Source organism: Quercus robur, chromosome 10 (genome assembly GCF_932294415.1).
Source record: "Quercus robur chromosome 10, dhQueRobu3.1, whole genome shotgun sequence".
Classification (NCBI taxonomy): Eukaryota; Viridiplantae; Streptophyta; class Magnoliopsida; order Fagales; family Fagaceae; genus Quercus; species Quercus robur.
The window spans coordinates 6,007,384-6,013,864 of NC_065543.1; the positions used below are offsets into that span (position 1 = coordinate 6,007,384).

General features: G+C 32.5%; 1 pseudogene; it reads right to left on the bottom strand.

The window, feature by feature from the left end:
* Nucleotides 1-367: 367 nt before the first annotated feature.
* On the bottom strand, nucleotides 368-4,067 carry LOC126702891 (stearoyl-[acyl-carrier-protein] 9-desaturase, chloroplastic-like; annotated as a pseudogene).
* Nucleotides 4,068-6,481: the final 2,414 nt, after the last annotated feature.

Sequence of the window (6,481 nt, forward strand, 5' to 3'; positions counted from 1 at the left end):
TTTTTTTTTTTTTTACAAGATAGAATTCTACTTTAGCCTAATCTAAATATATATATATATATATATATATGTGTGTGTGTGTGTGTGTGTGTGAAGCTCCCTCCTAGAGACTTGAATCCTGACCCTTGCCCCCCACACCCCACAAGCACTTATACTTGTGGAGTGACCATCGCACCAAGGGTGTGCATTGACAATTCTTATGGGTTTTGCTTATTAAACTAGGTTGTTTTTTGATTCATATTAAATTAGCCCATAAATTGCGCATAAATACTATTGAAAAGTGAGCCAAACAAGTCAAGTCTGACCTCACATGCATGATGCAACAATAACATTTGTCTTAAGTAAATTCTTTGGTTACAGTTAGGGCTAAGAACAACACCAACTTATCCTTTATCATTTAACATATGATTTGTACATTATTTTGCTCATATAATCTGACATAACGGTTTTTTTTTTTTGGTAGTTTATTTCACTTATAGCTAAGTGATATTTTTTGGTCTTCTTATAAAGAGAACTAAGCTTCAAACCTTCCTCCCCAATTATTTTAATATTTAAATTACAAAAAAAAAAAATAAAAAAAATAATGGTGGGAAGAAACTAGGAAAATAGAACATCTAATAAGCTAGCTACACCACTCTACCAGAAATCCAGCTGAAAGGAATGGTGGGTGCTTTTTGGGCCTTTGCCATAGCTCTCTCCTCTAGCCTTCTCATCCTTTGAGCCAACATACATACATAGTCCTGGGCTTCTCGTCCCTCACTTGTAAGTCCAGTCAGCTTCTGTACCTTCCATTTAGTCACCAAAAGTTCCACAATTTCTCTATAGTCCCTAGCCGTGTAGACCCCAATCCTTGATGCAACAATAGCAAAGTGATCAAAAAGATTATGGTCATGGCCATCATACATCAAATGGGCTGGCATTGAGATTTTCCTCTTCATCATGTCTGCGAAGGCTATTACCATTTCATTTGGATCGAGCTCAAAAAGCTTCTCAGCTATTTTTGTATAAGCAGTTTCATGACGCTTCTCATCTGAGGCGATTATGCCACATACTTGGGCAAGCTTTATTTCCCCATGTTGCATGGCCAGCTTGGCTGTGTTCCCATGGGAGATAAATGCTGCTCGTTCTTGGAATGACGTGTAAATGGTCCAAAGGTATGGATTATATCCGGTGCCAATATCCTAGGTCCAAAATGCATTAGACATTAACATGTTGAACTACATGAATTTTGAGAGTATAGATCTCCATCCAATAACTTTATAAATTTGAAGAGCATTTCATGTGGGAATAATATAGCAAGGCTTAACTCGTCAATGTTAGGTTTCAGATGCAAACTCAATGTGACATTGTGTTAAAAGAGAGTTGTAGCTATTGTATTTGAATTATGTTAGAAGTTTGGACAATTAAAAAACTGACCGCAATTTTGAAAACCAAGAGGTGGTTAATATATATAACAATTTAGAAAACTGACCGCAATCATGTCATCACAAAAAATATATATAACAATTTAGAACTTTTTCTTGCAGACAATAGGTGGTTAAGACTAAATCATGTTAATTTTTTCTCTCATAAATTTCTTTAAGTTTTTATTTTATTTTATATTATATTTTAAGGTGTAAAAGGAAAAAAATTGTTAAAATGCTAGTTATTAAAATCTTCATTTCTTAAAAAATAAAAAAGCTTTGAAATTCTTATGTTGCATATCTTACCATTCCTAACCCAATCAAGTATTGAGTTGTCTTCTCAATTTGCTTCATGTCCACTTTTCCAGAAAGAAAAAGGTACTTATTGAGAAGATCACCATGCCTGTTTTCTTCTGCACTCCATGCCCTAGCCCAAATTGCCCAAGGTGTGTTATCTACACCCGTTTCATCATGAAAACTTTTTGTGGAATTAATTCGAGTTTGATAAGTTGGAAGGGCTTCTTCTGTGATCATATCACCAACTAAGGCAACAAAGTACTCGTCAGGAATGTCTCATGTTCTCTTCCTTAGTTCATTGACTTGCTCGATAAATCCATCTGAGGTAGGGTCTGGCAAAAAATCTTGTGGTTGCCAACATTCCTCAACAGGTTTTAGGAGAGTTAGGACATTGTTTTTAGCCCAATCCTCCATATATTTGAAAATTTCAGCCGCCTTAGGTGGCATGGGACGGGCTTCGTTCACATTGAATTCACTAGGATGGCCTAAATGCTTTTTTGCTCCTCTAAATCCAAAGAGATAGAAGCAATTAATGTTAGGATGTTGAATCTAAAATACAAACTATGGTCAAATTAAATACTTATGAAAACAACAGTTTATTTATGCATATCAATTTGGTACAAATTAATTTTAGCTTTATGAAATTATAGTTGTCTAAAAAACCTGTACCTAGATTAAAAAAAAAAAAGTTTATAAAAGTTGTATCATGAAAAAAAAAACTGTTTCTAGATGTCCATTAGAGGCCAAAGAAAATGGCTCAATAACGTAAATTCGTAAGAGGCAAAACAGATTAAACAATACTTTCAAACCCTATTAGTGTCAAATACAGCAAAATGAGGAAAGCGAAGGAGATAGTAAAAGAAGTAGAGAGCACTATTGTGCTACCACATGTACAAAATACCCTTAAGAGCTGTAATCTTAGATGGTCTTAAGTGATTGAGTAGAGTAAGGGTTTTAGGTAAGATGGATATTAATGGGTTATTAATGCAATGCTTTGTAATAAATTTGGGATGCTCCTAAGATCCATGAAAGGATGGCAAGCTTCAATTTTGTTTTTGCATAAGTACTAGGGTGGGCTGGATTAATCATAATTCAAATATTTTTTTTACTAAACTTGATTTTATGAACCCTTTTAGGCCAAAATGTTACTTAGAGAACCTATTAAATCTGCCAAAGCTCGTTAGAAATCATTAAACGAAGTTGGCATGCTTCTCATTGCCAAATGCGGTCAGGCAGAATTATTAGTCACATAGAGCAACTTGGGAAGGTATCCTTTTGTGTGTGAATGGTTAGCACATGGGTTTATTCATGGTTATTCAAATTTTGCAAGTGTCACCGGCCCACTTTGGAAGCTTTATATCTTGGGCCATGTTAAACCCAAAATAGATCTAATCTTTACCCTCCATACTATACCCTTTTGATTTCCCTCATTAAAGTACATGGGCTTGGGCCATGTGTAGGATGAAATAAGATTTTACAAAACAAAGATAATTGGTCCTAAGGGATTGGGCTTTGCTTCTTATGGGCCTATCAGGTCTTTTGCAAAAATAAGCATCAATATATCTTTCATAATATCTAAAGAATTAAGTATGGAAAAAATTTAGCAACAAAATTGGTAGTAGCCTAAAACTAAAATCTTATTCAATATATTTTTTTTATTAGAGATGAATTTTAACAAATCTATCATTGGATTACATCTTCTTCGTATATCCTCCATACTTGCAAAAATTTAAAAAAATTAAAGATCAATAGCTATATCATCAATAAATTGTTTAAATTGCAATTTTTTTGAATTTTAATAATATGTATAAAATATAAGATTATTGATCACATAGTAAACAATATCTGATTTATACAAAATTTGACATGTTTATTAAGAGCATAATGAACATGCAATTTAACGGTTAAATTTTCAAAATATGTATTAATATTTATTTTATTGAGTAAGGTTGTAACCCTAGGCTACATCCAATTTTGTAACTAAACTTTATCCATTAAGTAATCATATCGATAATAATATAATAAAAGTGATCATCATATTATTATAACTTTGTATGCACGCATATATACCTTGTCTAAAGAGCAAATATAATAAATCATGATGTTATAATACATGGTGTGAAAATCAACAATTCAAATAATTTATTGATCCATCTTTCATTCTAATTATTAAAAAAAAAATGTTAATTCTTGTGAAAAGATGAGAGAATTTGAAATTTAAACTCACTTAGTGTTGGAGAAGATGGAGGAAGTCATAGAAAATTTAGGAGATCTCTGAGTCCTCATCGCTGGGAGAGAAAGTCTTGAAGGAAAGGAGTGAAAGTTGAAGGAGCTGAGTATTAAAGTCATGTCTTCTCTCTAACCTCAGCTCTGGAACACTAAGCACTAAGATAAAGAGTGAACTGATAGTACATAGCTATTATGAAATCAGGAATATATAAATTCTTTTTTATTGTGGTTCCTTGCCTAATAAAGTCTCACATATTAGGCTTTCTCTAACAAAAAGTCTCCCACATTAGTAACTCTAGTGCCGGCTATTCTACAATCTACATGGCATGTTGATTATATTCTAGCGTGTCTATTATTAAGGGGGTGGAAATTAGGCATTTTTAGGACGTCATCTAGTTAAGATAAGTTTTAATTTTTTATTAGGCCAATTAATATAAGTTACTTTAAAATGTTAATTATGAAAAAGAAGAAAGTTACTTTAGAAAGTTCCATAATCCATTATTACATGAAGCTATACTATTTAAGATAAAACTTAAGTATAACACCTTAGATGTAGTGTATTAGGTTCTCAATTAGATTTAAACACTTGGTTACTCGGGGCGGAGCTAGAGGGGGAGGCCATAGGGAGCCATGGCCCCCCTTAGCTTTTTGGAATTCTCATTTATAGTAGTGCTAAACTTAAAAATTATCTAAAACCATCTCTAAATACACTTACCCACCCACCCCCAGGAATTTGAAGGAAAAAAGAAATACTGGTTTGGGTTTCACTCAAATTTTAGAATTGGTTTAGAAAACAACCCAAAACATAATACAAAAATGATGGAACTCAAAAAAAAAAAAAAAAAAAAAAAATTCCAGCCCATTCATTAGCCCATAGCCCCTTCAAATAGATACAAACAATAATAACATCTTCAGCAAATCCCAATTCAGCAATATTATCTGGGGGAAAAAAAAAAAAAAACCATCTGCAGTTTACTAAAAAAAATAAACAACCAAATTTGTTTAGATAAAAAAAAAAAAAAAAAAATCCCTTACGCTGCTCTACACACAGTATTGCAAAATTTGCCTCGACGACTTGCCAGTAAGCCCACGCCTAAGCCATAGACGGACTCCAGTTCAGTCATTGGTGTGCTGTGTGTAGTGGATTATCTCTCTGTGTTTATGCCTTTTTTTTTTTTGGATAGATATGTGTGTTTATGCATTGCCCCGTCTAGTAATAGTGTTTAAACAATGAAAACTGTTGTTTAAACACTATAACAATTTTTTCACACACACATATTTCTGCAAAATTTAAACAACATTACTAAAAATTTCTTACCAAACTGCCTATGTTTTTTACTTTGATACTTTTCTAGCTTTTTGTTCATTTTGAAAAATTATAAGGTCCATATAGTGAACAAGTGACGTGGTCTACCATTCCACTAAAAAACTCAAACCTGTTTAAAATTGTTGAGTTAGAAATTTTTTTTTAAACAAAAACTGATTACTGACTCAGTAATTTTAAACAAGTGAGAGTCTTTTAATGGAATGATGAACAAATAACGTGATCCATCAGAAGACGGTATAATTTTTCATTCATTTTGTTGAGGTTTACACTTCCAGCTTGCATCAGAATGTTATATTATTTTATATTTAGTGTTGATAACAGTGCAATCTCTTTTCATTTGTGACTTTTAAGTAGGGGTGTCAATTCGTGTTCGCGGGTCGGGTTCGTGTCGTGTCGAGTTATAAGTACTCTGCTATATGGGTTGACCCGAACCCGACCTGTTTAGTAAACGTGTCAAGAATCCTCAACCCTAACCCGACCCGTTTATTAAACAGGTTAACCCAACCCGACACGTTTAACCTGTTTAATTAATAAGTCATATAAAAGTTAATACAAATAACATGTTTAATAACCTGTTTGATTAATAGGTCATTTATGACCTAAATAATCTATTATTAATTTTTATATATCTAAAATTAAAATACAATTACAGACATAAATATAGTAATAAACATATAATTACAACAAAAAAATTAAGTAATAATAACAAAATTTAATGTCTTCATTATTTAAACGGGTCAAACAGGTCAGACGGGTTCACATGTGTGAACCCGAACACGACCCATTTATTAAACGGGTTAGCCGTGTCAACCCGAATATGACCCGAACCCATTTAGCCTCGACCCATGACCTGTTTATAAACGGGTTAGTTGTGTCGGGTTCGCGGGTCGTGTCAGATTTTGCCACCCCTACTTTTAAGATCTAAAGGGTATTTTTAGGATTATAAATTATTTCATAAATTTTTTATTAGAATTTTGACACAGCAGACTATAAGTAGTTAATCATTACTTATTCGTGGATCTATAATTTTTTCCTCACTAATCATACTTTACCATGTCACAATTATGGTAAAAATTTGTGAAAAATTTTGTGACCCTAACATTTTTCAAATTTAAATAACAGTGTGTATGTTTTGTGGTTTACAACTACCCCTATTAATGTTTATAATTTTAATTTAGATTTAGTTTTTTGTTTCGTTTATTTGACACACATATATATTGATAAT